Consider the following 15,647-nt stretch of genomic DNA (forward strand, 5'->3'; position numbering starts at 1 on the left):
CAGTATGACGGGTTGGATAATTGGATTGTCTTTTATTTTTGGTGAAGAAACTCTTCCATGTCAGGGCAAGAAACCCATGCACCAATCTGACTGATGTTAGATAAACAGCAGGGTCAAGGTGGAGGAACTGAATGGATCATGTTAACTGTCCGCCCACCCAGTTTCTGAATGCAAACTGGACAAAATCAGCCTTTAGAGTACAGATGATTAGTGAATCACCAATAGTTTCGAACATAATGAGCAGTACTTCATTTTAGAAAGTGGAAGAGCTGAACATAATGTTTGTTTCTGAATTATGGCTTGATATGTGTGTAATCAGGTTGCATTAATATGATAATTTGTGTCAGATATCTCTTGCATGATAGCCTGAAATGGAAGATGATACAATTTGTTTTCTGAAACTACTCATTAAAAATATTAACCTAAGTGACAAAGTAAAAGGAATGCTAGATGAGCACCCTCACCTTCAAAAGTTGCTTGAGGGTCATTGAATTGCTAATGTGTACATATGCCGATTTGAAAAGATTTTCATTATAAGGCAATTATAAAAGAAAGCAAGTGCGCATGGCAAAATAGGTGTAATGTAGCATTATGACATTATCTGGACTACATCAGGAGGTCTTACTAATATGTGAGAGCATGAGTCACAAAGGCTGCCAGGCATCAAGACATTTCAAGACTGGAAAGGAACTTGGACTGCAAGGAAAAGTCCTCATCGCCCACATGAGCACTTAAGATGTGGGCACTTATGAAGTGTGCAAAAAACGGGCTCTGCTGAGGGAGTGTGAACTGCTAGAGGCTAAAGCAGAACCAGAAAGGTATTAATCTCTAGATTGCTACTAGAGCCATGAGCAAATTGGCATGTACAAAAGCTTTAAGAGAATGTTAGTGTCATGATGTGCAAACATGCAACCAATGAACACTCAGAATAGGACACAGCCAATGGGCAGTCAGGACACTCAGAAGTGGCATCACCACAAGGGGACATGACATAAACACTCTACAAGGGATGAGGCACTCACACCCTGCCTCTTTCCACAGACAGACATCGAGAGAGTTAGACAGGGTTGATCAGCAGCATCACACCCCAGCACGTGGCTTAGAGCAAGCTGGTACAGTTAGACTGAGTTACGACAGTTAGATTAGCAGAGAGTCAAACTCATTTGAGAACTGTGTTAATAGTTCAATAAACACGTTGAACTCATTTCAGAGTCTGGAGCATCCTTTAATTAAGACTGCATCAAGTATCAGCCTGTGTTATCCGAAACAGCATAACACAACATGATACCAGGTGTGACTGTTCAATCTATTTAGTTCAACTCAGCAAGATCCGTGACAACCAGCTACTGCATACAGGTACAATGGACAAGATTCAGGCTCCTCATCAGCTCAGGACCACCTGCAATCTTAGTGCCAACTGCCGATCATTCAAGCAGAAATTTCAACTATCCGTGGAAGCATCCGACCTCAATGGCGCGACCAAAGCTTGGAAGATAGCTCTTCTACTCACCACTGTGGGTGACCATGCGATAGAGATCTTCAGCTCCTTTCACTTTTCTGAAGGGCAGGACAAAACGAAGCACCAACCATCCTGGACAAATTCGACAGCTACTGCGAGGTGGACACCAACAAAATCTTTGAGCGCTACATTTTCAAGCAGAGGATGCAAGGTAAAGTCGAATCCTTCAACTCCTATCTAACTATCCTTAGATTGCTAGCGCAATCCTGCAACTTCGGTGATATCACTGACTCCATGATCAGAGACCAAATAGTTTTTGGAGTCCACTCTGATCCTCTGCGAGAGCAATTGTTGAAAATCAAGCACATGACCCTGCCAGTCGCGATTGAAACTTGTAATGTGCATGAGCACTCTAAAAATTCACAGTATAAAACGGCAGAAAGTGAAAAACAAGCCTCCCACGAGGTGGAGAGTGTTCAGGCCACCTCCTGGATGCAGCGCCTCCACATTGACAAAAGTGGCCATTTCACACGCTATTCCCGGGGCCCGATGCATGTGTAATGCGATCGGAAACACAAAATGGTCGAAAACAGCACTGCTGAGGTGCAGACCTCCGAGAACCGCACCGCGGATGCGCAACGATGCACATGACGTGGACAACATTTACCGAGTGGGCATTATTACGAGTGAAAATACGCCACACCGGACACATCGCGAGTCCAATCAATCCTGGCCGTGGATTCCGAGAACGAATGGCATGCAGTGATGAAGGTCGACCACTGTCCCATCCAGTTCAAACTGGACACAGGTGCCTCCGCCAACCTGATTTCGCAGGTGGACCTCAAGAGAATCGAGAAGCCCCCCACAATCCTTCCAGCTGCCTGCAAACTCCTGGACTACAATGGAAACTAATTAAGGCACTGGGGTCCTGCCATCTGCAGGTATCCAGCTGACATACACAAGCAAGCTTACGCTTCGAGATTGTTAAACCAGACAGGGCATCCCTGCTAGGTGCGCATGCCTGCAAGCAACTGAACCTCATTCAAAGGATCTACACCATGACGCCGTCCCATTCGGATCTTCAGGCCAGCATCGACAACATCCTAACCGAGTACCCAGATGTATTTAGCGGGATGGGCTCTCTGCCGTACGAGTACAGGATTCTAATGCGGCCTGATGCCAAGCCAGTGGTCCATGCACCACGACGAGTCCCTGCTCCACTGAGTGAGCGCCTGAAGGCAGAGCTCACGAGTCTACAACAAAAAGGCATCATTTCCAAGGTCACTGAACCAACTGACTGGGTCAGCTTGATGGTGTGCGCAAAGAAGTCTTCAGGGGTCCTATGCATCTGCATTGACCCCAAGGATCTAAACGAACACATCATGCAGAAACATTACCCCATCCCGAAGAGGGAAGAAATCACGAGTGAGATGGCACACGCACGCTTCTTCACAAAATTGGACACATCCCAAGGATTTTGGCAAATCCAACTTGAAGAATATAGCAGACGACTCTGCACCTTCAACACGCCTTTTGGCAGATTCTGCTACAACCGAATGCCATTTGGCATCATCTTGGCATCAGAGATTTTCCATCGCATCATGGAACAGATGATGAAGGGAATAGAAGGGGTTTGTGTCTACATTGACGATATCATAATCTGGTCCACAACCCCAGAGGAACATGTGGCGTGACTCAAGAAAGTATTCTGCTGCATACATGAACATGGCCTCAAGCTAAACAGGTCCAAGTGCTGTTTTGGGACATCCACGCTGAAGTTCCTGGGCGATCAGAATTCGCAACATGGTGCACGCCCGGACACAGACATAATTAAAGCCATCGAGGCAATGAAAGTCCCCGAGGACAAGAAGGCAGTATTGCACTTCCTGGGAATGGTCAATTTCCATGGCAAGTTCATCCTGAATTTGGCCACACACACCATGGCCCTACGCAACCTGGTGAAAAAATCAACCACCTTTGAGTGGAAGGCGGAGCACCGAACAGAGTGGCTGGGGCTAAAAGCCAAGCTCACCACTGCACCCACCCTTGCATTCTTTGACCCAGACCGAGAGACCAAGATACCCACAGATGCGAGTCGGGGGGGGGAGGGAGGGAGGGGGGGGGGGGGGGGGGGTTGTTTCGGTGGAGGGGAGAAATGAGTACATGTGTTTGTTGAATATGTCGGGTGCTAATCTATTTCTTCTTTTTGTAATTACTGGGGGGGGGGGTTTGGTTTTGGGGTTTTTTGTTTTGTTTTTGTTGTTAATACTGTTTTCCTGTTGATATTTTCTGTTTTTGATATTTTGTGAAAATCTCAATAAAAATTATTTTTTAAAAAAAGGATAGCATTAGGATGGTGTTGCTTCAAAGAGACAATTAGGGGCAGCAGGGGCAGCAGGGTAGCATGGTGGTTAGCATAAATGCTTCACAGCTCCAGGGTCCCAGGTTCGATTCCCGGCTGGGTCACTGTCTGTGTGGAGTCTGCACGTCCTCCCCCTGTGTGCGGGGGTTTCCTCCGGGTGCTCCGGTTTCCTCCCACAGTCCAAAGATGTGCGGGTTAGGTGGATTGGCCATGCTAAATTGCCCGTAGTGTGCTAATAAAAGTAAGATTAAGGGGGGGGGTTGTTGGGTTACGGGTATAGGGTGGATACGTGGGTTTGAGTAGGGTGATCATGGCTCGGCACAACATTGAGGGCCAAAGGGCCTGTTCTGTGCTGTACTGTTCTATGTTCTATGTTCTATCCTGGGTACCGGTAGCATACGCGTCACGGGCAATGACACCCACTGACACCAGATATGGGGAGATTAAAAAGGAGTGTTTCGGTCTTCTCACCGGCATCCTCAAATTTCATGCTTATGACTGCGGCTTGCCAACATTTACTGTTGAGATGGATCATAGGCCTCTGTCCACATCATTCAAAAGGACCTGAACGACATGACACCTCGTTTGCAGAGAATTCTGCTCAAACTCTGGAGACATGATTTCAATTTGGTGTACACACCTGGCAAGGAGCTCATCATCGCTGATGCATTGTCCCGCTCCATCAACTCACCCAGTGAACCACTGGAGATCATCCAGCACAATGAATTGCAGGTACAACTGTGTGCAAGCACTCTCCCGGCAAAAGATGAGAAGATCGTTCTCATCCGAGAAGAGACGGCCAAAGACCCCCTGTTGCAGCGAGTCATCCACAACCTCAGCAGTGGCTGGCAGAAAGGGCAATGCCCTCAATTCTACGTCAAGGACGACCTGACGTTGATCGACGACGTCCTGCTCAAGCTGGACAGGATAGTCATCCCGCTACATCTCCAGAGCATGGTGCTGCGGCAGATTCATGAGGGACACCAGCACGTAGAAAAGTGCAGACGCAGGGCCCGACAAGCTGTCTACTGGCCCGGCATCAACCAGGACATTACGGACATGGTCCTGAACTGCGAAGCCTGTCAGAGGTTCCAACCAGCACAGAGCAAGGAGACGCTCCAACCACATGACGTCAAGACCTCTCCATGGTCCAAGGTTGGCATTGACCTATTCCACATGAATGGTCGCGACTATATCGATTACCTTTTGAACTATCCTGAGCTGCTGAAGCTGCTAGAACTCACCTCACGGATCGTCATCCAAGCGTGTAAAGAGACATTCTCACGGCATGGCATCCCGAACACCGTCATGAGCGACAATAGCCCATGCTTTCACAGTCGAGAATGGTCCATGTTTGCCAAGAGCTACAATTTCAGGCATGGCACCTCCAGTCCGCACTATCCGCAGTCAAATGGCAAAGTCGAAAAAGGGGTGCACATTGTTAAGCAGCTCATCCGCAAGGCCTCGGACTCCGCTTCCGACATACACCTTGCACTACTTGCATACCGGGCGACTCACTTGTCCTCTGGTATGTTGCCAGCTCAACTGCTGATGTACAGGGGCCTGCGGTCGCGCTTCCAGCCATACACCTGCCCAACCTCGATCACCTCCCGCTGCAGAAGATGCAGCATCTTCACGACAGCCAGAAGCAGGACTATGACGCACATGCCTCCGATCTGGACGTGCTATCCCCAGCAGACACGGTCAGGATCAAGGTACCGCATGGTGGGTGGTCTGCTCCGGCTGTCGTTGTTCGGCAGGCCACGCCCAGATTCTATGTCATACGTATAGCTGATAGCTCCATTGCACAAAGGAATCGAAGGGCACTGCGAAAAGTTGCTGGCCCACAACCACTTTCCCCTCCATTTCCACATGTCGAATTGCCACCTCCAGACACCTTGAACCATGAGGCCACCAGTCGTGCCTCCCACTCGCCTGTCAAGACACCGCCATCCCCTCCACCGCCTCTCCGACGGTCGACGAGGATCAGACGCAAGCCTCAGAGAATGGACTTATGAGCATTTGTTTTGTTTGTTCTGTTCTGTATTCCTCAGTCAGTCACATTAGACAGACACATTCACATGTATACATCTGCAAAAAAACCCAAAAAAGAAGTGGGAGATGTCATGATATGCAAACATGCAACCAATGAACACTCAGAATAGGACACAACCAATGGGCAGTCAGGACACTCAAAGGTGGCATCACTACAAGGGGGTATAACATAAACACTATAAAAGGGATGAGGCACTCACACCCTGCCTCTTTCCACAGACAGGCATCTAGAGAGTTAGACAGGGTTGATCAGCAGCATCATACCCCAGCTTAGGGCAAGCTGGTACAGTTAGACTGAGTTACTACAGTTAGATTAGCAGAGAGTCAAACTCATTTGAGAACTGTGTTAATAGTTCAATAAATACATTGAACTAATTTCAGAGTCTGGAGCATCCTTTAGTTAAGACTGCATCAAATAGCAGCCTGTGTTATCCGAAACAGCATAACACAGCAGTTAGAAGGTGGAAAGAGAGATAGTAAGGTTGAGGGGGTTAGGAAAATAGATGCAGAATATAGGAGCTTAGTAGTTGGATAATTTTCCACCAAAAATTAGATAAAAGAAGGCGGGAGCAAAACTGAAGGTTGCAAGGTTGAAGGTGATTGTAGGAGAAGGGTGGGGACAGGCTGTAAAATAATTTGATAATGGGAATGAGAATATTAAAGTTCATGCACTGGAAATCTGCAACCAATGGAGTTTGGAGAGCCAGAGATAAACTACTGTTATTGTAAAGAAGACTGAATGAACTGGTATTTAATTGACACTTTATCACACATTGAAATCTCAAAGCATTTGACAATCAAATAAATATGACAGCTAATTTTCTCTACGCAATGTCCTACAATCTTTAAATAAGATTTTGTAAGGTATGAGTTACATAGATGACATGCTATCGACCAAGGAGGTTATGAAGGTATGGACAGTGAGGACGGTTTTGGTAATGTTAGGAAGGAAATGTTACAAAGTTTGAAGTAGACAATCTTAAATGATAGAAGTGGTGTGCGTTTTGAAGCTGAGCTCAGACTGAAAAGACTATGCACGGTCAGGCTAAATAGTAGCTGGGAAGGGAGCTGGAGTGAGCATCTGAGACACAAAATATTCAACAACTACTGAACAAGATGGCTTCAATCTTTCTAATGTTGAACTCAACCCAAACTTTTAAAAAACATTTAGAAACCCAATACATTTTTTTCCAATTAAGGGGCATTTTAGCATGGCCAATACGCCTAGCCTGCACATCTTTGGGTTGTGGGGGAGAAACCCACACAAACAGAGGGAGAATGTGCAAACTCCACACGGACTGTGACCCAGAGCCGGGATTGAACCTGCAACCTCGGCGCTGTGAGGAAGCAGTGCTTACCACTGTGCTGCCCAGAACTCAACCAAAACATGATATCCAGTAGCGAGGTGAAGTCGGGTTACTGGGTTACAGGAATAGGGTGGAGGCGTGAGCTTGAGTCGGGTGCTCTTTCCAAGGGCTGGTGCAGACTCGATGGGCTGAATGGCCTCCTTCTGCACTGTAAATTCTATGTTCTTCATGGAGTGCTGAAAGACTGATGAGATTTGAACAGGAATAGTTGGAAAGGTGATTGTGCAATTTTACATTCAAGGATTTGAAGATGGAGAGATTAGAAATTGTTGTTAGGATAGATGATTGAGGATGGGCTTTTTGAACAAGCAGCAAGTGACACAAGTTTTGAAATTAGAGAACATGTAAATAAGGAAAAGCAAAAGTTCAAAATATCAGTTAGCATTGTGGTGAAGATAGTTTTTTGATTGTGAATATTTTTACCAGCTTTTTCAAATTTTTTACATAATTTACCTCCTATATATTGATCTAAAATTTAACAATCCCTCCCTCACCCAAAAATAATTTATCAACTAACTAACTACCCCCTAACACTTTTAGCTGCTGCTGCGGCTAATTCCTTAAAGTGAGATATGATAGTTAACTCCTCGTATTAATATAAGCACTATTATAATTTCCAAAGAGAATTGATGTCTCTGGAAACTTTAAGAGATACTTTTGAAAAAGACTAAATAAAATCGAATTTATGTTATGCATTGAATTCTACGTTTCTAGAAAATTATAGCTTGATAAATTGGTTCAGGAGGAAAACATTGTTGGCAAAATACAGATGACAAACAAATAGATATGTGGGAGACAGATTACATTGATTTGACCTGCAATACATAGAATGAGGGATAATTTAAAATCTTTCATACATCCTTACACCTAAGCTGAATACTCTCAAAGGTCCCCAAGGCATGTTGGTAAAACTGTGATGCTTCATATATTTTGGTATTGCAGCAGATTATTCAGTCTCTGAGATTCATTCAGGTTTGAAATTAAATAATTGTCAACATAGATATGCCAGATGACCAAAGTATTTGTGCGCTAACCCTCAGAGCAACCAAATTGATTAGCTTTGCTGAGGCGAAAATCATGTGGTGACGCGCAAATCACCCAGAACAAGTCAGTGAATTCTATTCCTTGGGGATATTACTCTTTTAGCAAAATATATGTGCTATCTGTCTTAAGTTAACAAAAAAAGAGAACCTCTCTGAAAAAAAGCATACCTTTTCTCAGTGAAACTTTTGCCCTGCCTCATCGGCCGAAAAGGATAAAATGGGGTTAAAATTGTAAGCTTGATTATTAACTATTCAACTTAGTTCTTACATAAAATAAAAACAGAAAATGGTGGAAACAGCCAGCAGGTCAGGCATTTGTGGATCGAGAGAAACACAGAGAATTCCAGCATCCACTTTAATGTACCATCAATTGGACGCGAGACACGATGAAGATCCAAACTCTGGCTTTAATCAGCTAGTTGTTAGCCCGGTGGTCGACTACAGAGAAAGACCGACCGCCGGGAACCCTGGGTACTTATACCCCACCTCGGAGGTGGGGTCTACTTGCCTCTCGACCAATTGGTTAGCAGTCACATGACTAGTCCCAGCCAATCAGACGAGAGGCACATGACCAGCCAGAGCCAATGGGAAACCAATGCTCTGCACCAATGGCAGTGCTCCCACTCATATCACCACACACTTTATGTTGTGTTCTCATGCATGATGCAGTGTCAAAATGTGAAGCAACTTTATTTTTATGGTGCGCCCCCATCTCAGGCCAATATATCGTTGCGGGAACTCTTAGGTTAGTCAGTTTAAACTTGATGGTGAGAAATAAATCATTTGGGGGCAAAATCAAGAGTCACTCGGACAAATGTGGATTAAAACCAACATGGAATTATTGAGGGAAAAACCAGTTTAAATAACTCATTTGAATTTTTGATGATGTAACAGAGAGGATTGATGAGGATAATGCAGTTTATGTGGTGTACATGGACTTCCAAAAGGCATTTGATAAAGTGCCACATAACACGGTTGTCAGCATAGTTAGCCAAGATGGAATACAAGGGACAATAGCAGCATGGATATGCAATTTGGCGAGTGACAGCTGCCTTTTGGACTGGAGGAAAATATATGGTGGGATTCCCCAGGAGTCAAAGTTGGCATCCCTACTTTTCCTGATATATATTAATGATGACTGTGTATAGGGCCCAGTTTCCAAATTATAAAACTTGGAAATAATGTGCACTCTGAAGAGGAGAATGTAAGAATTCAAGAGGAATGGGTGGCTAAGTCTCAGGTGAAATTTAATGTAGAAAAGTGTGAAGCGATTCATTTTGGAAGGAAGAATGAGGAAAGGCAATATAATATACAACATAATAAATAGGGTACAATACTAAAGGGGGTGCACACCCAGAGTCCTGGGGTATATATGCACAGATCAGTAACTGTAGCAGGGCAGGCAGAACATACAGGATTCGATGGTGCCACTCTCAGCCCCAGGACTGATGGGCTGGAGTCCAGCCAGGCACCAGGAGGCTGTATGGACAGACCTGAAGGGATCTGGTAGTCTGGTCAGGTCTGATAGGGAGGCATGGTCTGCATAGGCTTGAGACAGAGAGATGGGGACCAGACTGACCTGAGGTTCAATAGGCTTGAGGGGGAAGTTGGTCTGGGCCAGGCCTAGGTGAAGGCAGCTAATATCTCAGCTATGCCCTCTGCCCCCATTGTAAATTCCCTGTTCCTTAATTAGCTCCGCAGCCACATTTGTACTGTTTATATGCCTAGAAACACTTGGGATTCTCTTTCATGTTAACTGCTAGTCTCTCTTCATACTTACTCTTTGCTTCCAGATCACTCTGAATCTGTTTGCTCTACATTTTACTTATTGCACCTTAAGCTAAAAGCAAAATACTGCAGATTCTGGAAATCTGAAATTAAAACAGAAAATGCTGGAAAAACTCAGCTGGTCTGGCAGCATCTGACAAAGAGTTACGTTTCGAGTCTGAATGACTCTCCATCAGAGCACCTTCTTACTAGATACATCTTACTAGTGGTAATAAACCTTACTTAAAAATAGAAGATAAGACACGGTAGCATAGTGGTTAGTACAGGTGCTTCACAGCTCCAGGGTCCGAGGTTCGATTATTGGCTTGGGTCACTGTCTGCGTGGAGTCTGTATGTTCTCCCCGTGTTGGCGTGGGTTTCCTCTGGGTGCTCCGGTTTCTTCCCACAGTCCAAAGATGTGAAGGTTAGGTGGATTGGCCATTCTAAACTGCTCAGTGTCCAAAAAGGTTAGGTGGGCTTACTGGGTTATGGGGATAAAGGGGGACAGGGTGGAGGCATGAGGCTTAAGTAGGGTGCTCTTTCGAAGGGCCAGTGCAGACTTAATAGGCTGAATGGGCTCCTTCTGCACTGTAAAGTCTATGATTCTATGACACACCAGCTATTCACTTGTTACTTTTTGTTAATAGTTAATATTTTTTATGTTTTTTCAAATTCCCAGTTATTTGAACTTAGTCCTCAAGCAACAATACTCACTAGCCAGTCACCTTGCAACTTTCCTGTGATGTCACTTCCCTTGGTTTTAAATCTCAGGGTGCTCCTGGCCTTCCCTTCTTGAAGGTCTTACTCCTCAGGCCTTACTTAATTGCTTCTTGTGTATTTCCCACAGTTCCACCTCACTTCCCAAAGGTAAGTGCTCATTTCTCCTCATCTCAGTCCTAAACAATTGGCCCCTTACCTTGAGACAGCTTCCCCGTGTTTGCAACCGCCCAAGCAGTTACAACAATCTCTTAGTAGCCATCTACCAAGCCCGGTCAGAATCTTGTATGTTTCAATGAGATTACCCATGACTCTTCTAAACTTTTGAGAATAGAGGCCAAATTTATTCAATCTCTTACCATTGGACAGTCCCTTCATCCCAGGAATCAATTTGATGGTGAGGGAGTCGACCTGGTTGGAGTGCTCTTTTGAAGGGTCAGTGCTGATTCAATGGGCCGAATGGCCTTCCTCTGCACTGTAGGGATTCTGTGAGATTCTATGAACCCTCGCTGGACCACCTTCAATGAAAATGTATCCCTTCTTAAAGTGGAGAACAAAATAAAAGATTTTGTGAACATTGCAGAAGAGTAGGAAACTGTTGAGATAAATTTCTGATTTTGGAAGCTCGTATTAAAAGTTCATATATTCACTGTATTTGTTGTGCGTTGCTGCCTTGTTAAACACTCCCAGTTCTAAACATTTATTTTATTTATATATATATATCCGTAGAATATTGTGTCTATCCTTATCTGTCATCCAAGTCCATTATTTTAAATGCACTTGCTGTACTATCTGGCATATTATTGGATTCTAATATAACTGGCACTGGGAAATCATTGAAATAAATGGGAACTTTATTCCCCTTGGTGCAGATTTGGCATTTTGACAATTTAACATATTTTTTTACTTGTCATTTTAAAACACTTGATAGGGACTTTAGAAAAACCAGCTGAAGAACAGCCCATTGGAATAGAATCCAAAATCTAGGGCACAGTGAAAGTATTTTGCTCACAGCCATAATAAAAATAAAATATATATACAAAAGCTTCATGTACAAACTTTAATGTATGTTCCTTGCTTCTCTGCTATGGTGTACATTTGCTGAAAGAGTGCGTACTGCAATTATTGGCTCAGAATGTGGTGTCAAAATAACGGCGAGGCTAATGATGCTCTCCATTATTTATCTGCCATTATTTTTAATGGTGCAGCAACTCCAGGGCCGGGATTCTCCCCTACCCGGCGAAGCGGGCGGTCCCAGCGGGACGGAGTGGCGTGAATCACTCCGACGTCGGGCCTCCCCAAAGGTGCGGAATTCTCCGCACATTTAGGGGCCAAGCCCTCACATTGAGGGGCTAGGCCCGTGCCGGAGTGGCTCCCGCTCCGCTGGCCAGCGCGAATGGCCTTTGCCGCTACACCATCCGGGGCCAAAAAGCCTTCGCCGACCGGCGGATGTCCACGCATGCGCCGGTGCATCAGCGGCTGCTGACGTCATTCCGGCGCATGCACAGGGGAGTGGGTCTCTTCTGCCCCCACCATGGTGAAGGCCATGGCGGGGCAGAAGTAAAAGAGTGCCCTCACGGCACAGGCCAGCCCGCCGATCGGTGGGCCCCGATCGCGGGCCAGGCCACCGTGGGGGCACCCCATGGGGTCAGATCGCCCCACGCCCCCCTTGGACCCCGGAGCCCGCCCGCGCCGCCAATCCCGCCGGTCAGGTAGGTGTTTTGATTCCCGCCGGCGGGAGAGGCCTGTCAGCGGCGGGACTTCGGCCCATCGCGGGCCGGAGAATTGCCGCGGGTGGCCCGCTGACCAGTGCGAGGTGCCCGCCGACTGTCGCGGCACGATTCCTACCCCCGCCGAATCTCTGGTATGTCACTTAAAGAGTTACCCAGGAGTTAGATGAAGATTTATCTGTCTAACATTTCCTGGTACCTATTCAGGTATCTATCAGAACCTCCTGAAGTCTCCCACTCTAATTCAGGGTCCCAGACATATGAGGTGAGTCCCTGGGAGCAACAGAATTGCCCATCAGGTGTTGAAATTTCTTGGGCACATTACACGGAGGTCAACAAGTCAGGACATCCACAAGGTACTGACACGCATTTCCGGTTGTACAAGTCTCCAATGATGCAGAAAATCTTGGCCTCGAACTCTGAAAGATTAACCTTCAAACTGCCCACGATGTTTATTTTAAGTTCCATGACCCTCAGGCATAGAATCAAAGGCACATTTCTTCTGCAGAAGAGATAAAAACTGACCTTGTCACTTTCTGTTACTTAGTAGCAGAGCAAGAGGTAGAAATTCCTCCTTCACTCTCATGAAGCACCTTGCTTCCAGCCAGGCACTCTCCCAGATGGATAGCTGATAATTGGGAATTCATTCAGATGGAAATTGCAAGTACATACTTGTGTCCCGCCATTTAATGCGCGGAGTGTCACCTTCAACATCATAGTAAAATAAAACAAGGTTATGCTCAGTAGAAGTATTTGCAGCTCATCAGATATTGGCTTATTAATTTAGTTGGAGTGTTAGAGTAGCGCTTCAGTTTTAGTGTTAATTACTGACTGAAAAATGTAACATTAAAGGAAAGAGTATAATCACTGTGCCTTTGCATTAAGCAAAGAACTGCCGTTAATATTATGTGCATTACTGTCTTTCAGTTTTGGTGGAGAATATTTTGAAAGACTTGTTAATGATATCATCAGGAGAGTAGCTTCAGAGGTATTACTGAGACAGGCACAATGAAAAACTGAACTACTGTGTGGGGGCTGAAGGTAAAACAACATACGTTAATGTATGTGCCTCTGCTAATGCTAATTGCATTTCCTTTTGATCAAGCACACACACTTCACTATGCCAATTTTCACAAATACTGAGCCACAATTTGCTGAAGCAGGGCATCTAATGGTGTCTGCCATTAGTTACACGTGCCCTTGCATGTCTCAGTTTTTAAATTTTTTGCATGACAAGTTGCTGAAAATGCGAGTTGATAATTGCACAGTGAGGGAAACAGGGCATCTGGGACCTAAGTGCATACAGCAAGGAACTGTGTATTACCTGAACCAATCAGATTGAAGGATTGCGATATAAACAGCACAAGAACAGAGGAGGGTGAATTCAATGTCAAATCAGGAAAGGGGGAGACTGAAAGAAAAGATACATTGGATTGAGAGAGAGGACAGGGAGATAGGACAGGGCGTCACAGTAACCACAGTTACCATTGTTTCTTCACAGTGTCAGGTTCCCAGGTTTGATTCCCGACTTGGGTCACAAGTCCCGAAAGACGTGCTGTTAAGTAATTTGGACATTCTGAATTTTCCCTCCGTTGCTGTGTTAATGTAAACCTACTTGTGACAATAAAAAGATTATTATTAGTCGTAGTAATCTGTTAGGTGAGACCTTGTCGAAAGCCATCTGACAATGTAAATAAACCTAATAATTAATTCTTTTGAATACTTTCACAAACCAACAAATTGCATTTATAATCAATGCACTTTATAATCCATTAATTTTAGATTGTTCAAATCTTTTTACAGAAATTGCTGCAGTATGTAAATTGTAAAATGAAGGTTAATATTTCTGTGCTGCACTGATTCTTAGGGACTGTGTTAGTTTTGAGGCCCTGAAGCTATTGTCAAAATTGAGCTCAATAGCATCACTGAAAGACGGGAAATTATAGGCCAGTTAGTCTGAATTTGGTCATTTGTAAGATTTTACAGTCTATTATTAAAGATGAAATGAAAATGAAACAAAATGAAAATTGCTTATTGTCACAAGTAGGCTTCAAATTAAGTTACTGTGAAAAGCCCCTAGTCGCCACATTCTGGCACCTGTTCGGGAAGGCTGTTACGGGAATTGAACCGTGCTGCTGGCCTGCTTGGTCTGCTTTCAAAGCCAGCAATTTAGCCCTGTGCTAAACAGCCCCAAATGAAAATTGATTATTGTCACAAGTAGGCTTCAATGAAGTTACTGTGAAAAGCCCCTAGTCGCCACATTCTGGCGCCTGTTCAGGGAGGGTGTTACAGGAATCGATCCGTGCTGCTGGCCTGCCTTGGTCTGCTTTCAAAGCCAGCGATTTAGCCCAGTGTGCTAAACAGCCCCTTGATGAGATGAGATTGAGATGAGATGAGATTGCAGACAACTTGGAAGTGCATGATAAAATAGGACTGAGTCAGCATGGCTTTGTTGAAGGGAGGTCTTGTCTGACAAATTTGTTATAGTTCTTTGAGGAGGTAACAAAGAAGTTAGACAAAGGTGAACCAGTGGACGTGATATATTTAGATTTCCAGAAGGCCTTTGACAAGGTGCCGCATAGGAGATTGTTAAATAAGTTAAGAGCCCATGGTATTAAGGGTAAGTTCCTGGCATGGATAGAGGATTGGCTGACTGGCAGAAGGCAGAGAGGGGATAAAGGGGTCTTTTTCAGGATGGCAGCTGGTGACTAGTGGTGAGCCTCAGGGGTCGGTGCTAGGGCCACAACTTTTCACAACCTACATTAATGATCTGGAAGAAGGAACTGCAGGCACTGTTGCTAAATTTGCAGATGATACAAAGATCTGTAGAGGGATAGGTAGTATTGAGGAAGCAGAGAGGCTGTAGAAGGATTTGGTCAGGCTAGGAGAGTGGGCAATGAAGTGGCAGATGAAATACAATGTGGAAAAGTGTGAGGTCATGCACTTTGGAAGGAGGAATTTGGGCATAGACTATTTTCTGAAATGGGGTAATGCTTAGGAAAGCAGACGCACAAAGGGATTTGGGAGTCCTTGTTCACTATTCTCTTAAGGTTAACGTGCAGGTTCAATCAGCAGTTAGGAAGGCAAGTGTAATGATAGCATTCATGTCAAGGGGTCTAGAATACAAGACCAGAGATGTACTTCTGA

The sequence above is a fragment of the Scyliorhinus canicula genome, chromosome 2, assembly GCF_902713615.1.
Source record: "Scyliorhinus canicula chromosome 2, sScyCan1.1, whole genome shotgun sequence".
NCBI classification, from domain to species: Eukaryota; Metazoa; Chordata; class Chondrichthyes; order Carcharhiniformes; family Scyliorhinidae; genus Scyliorhinus; species Scyliorhinus canicula.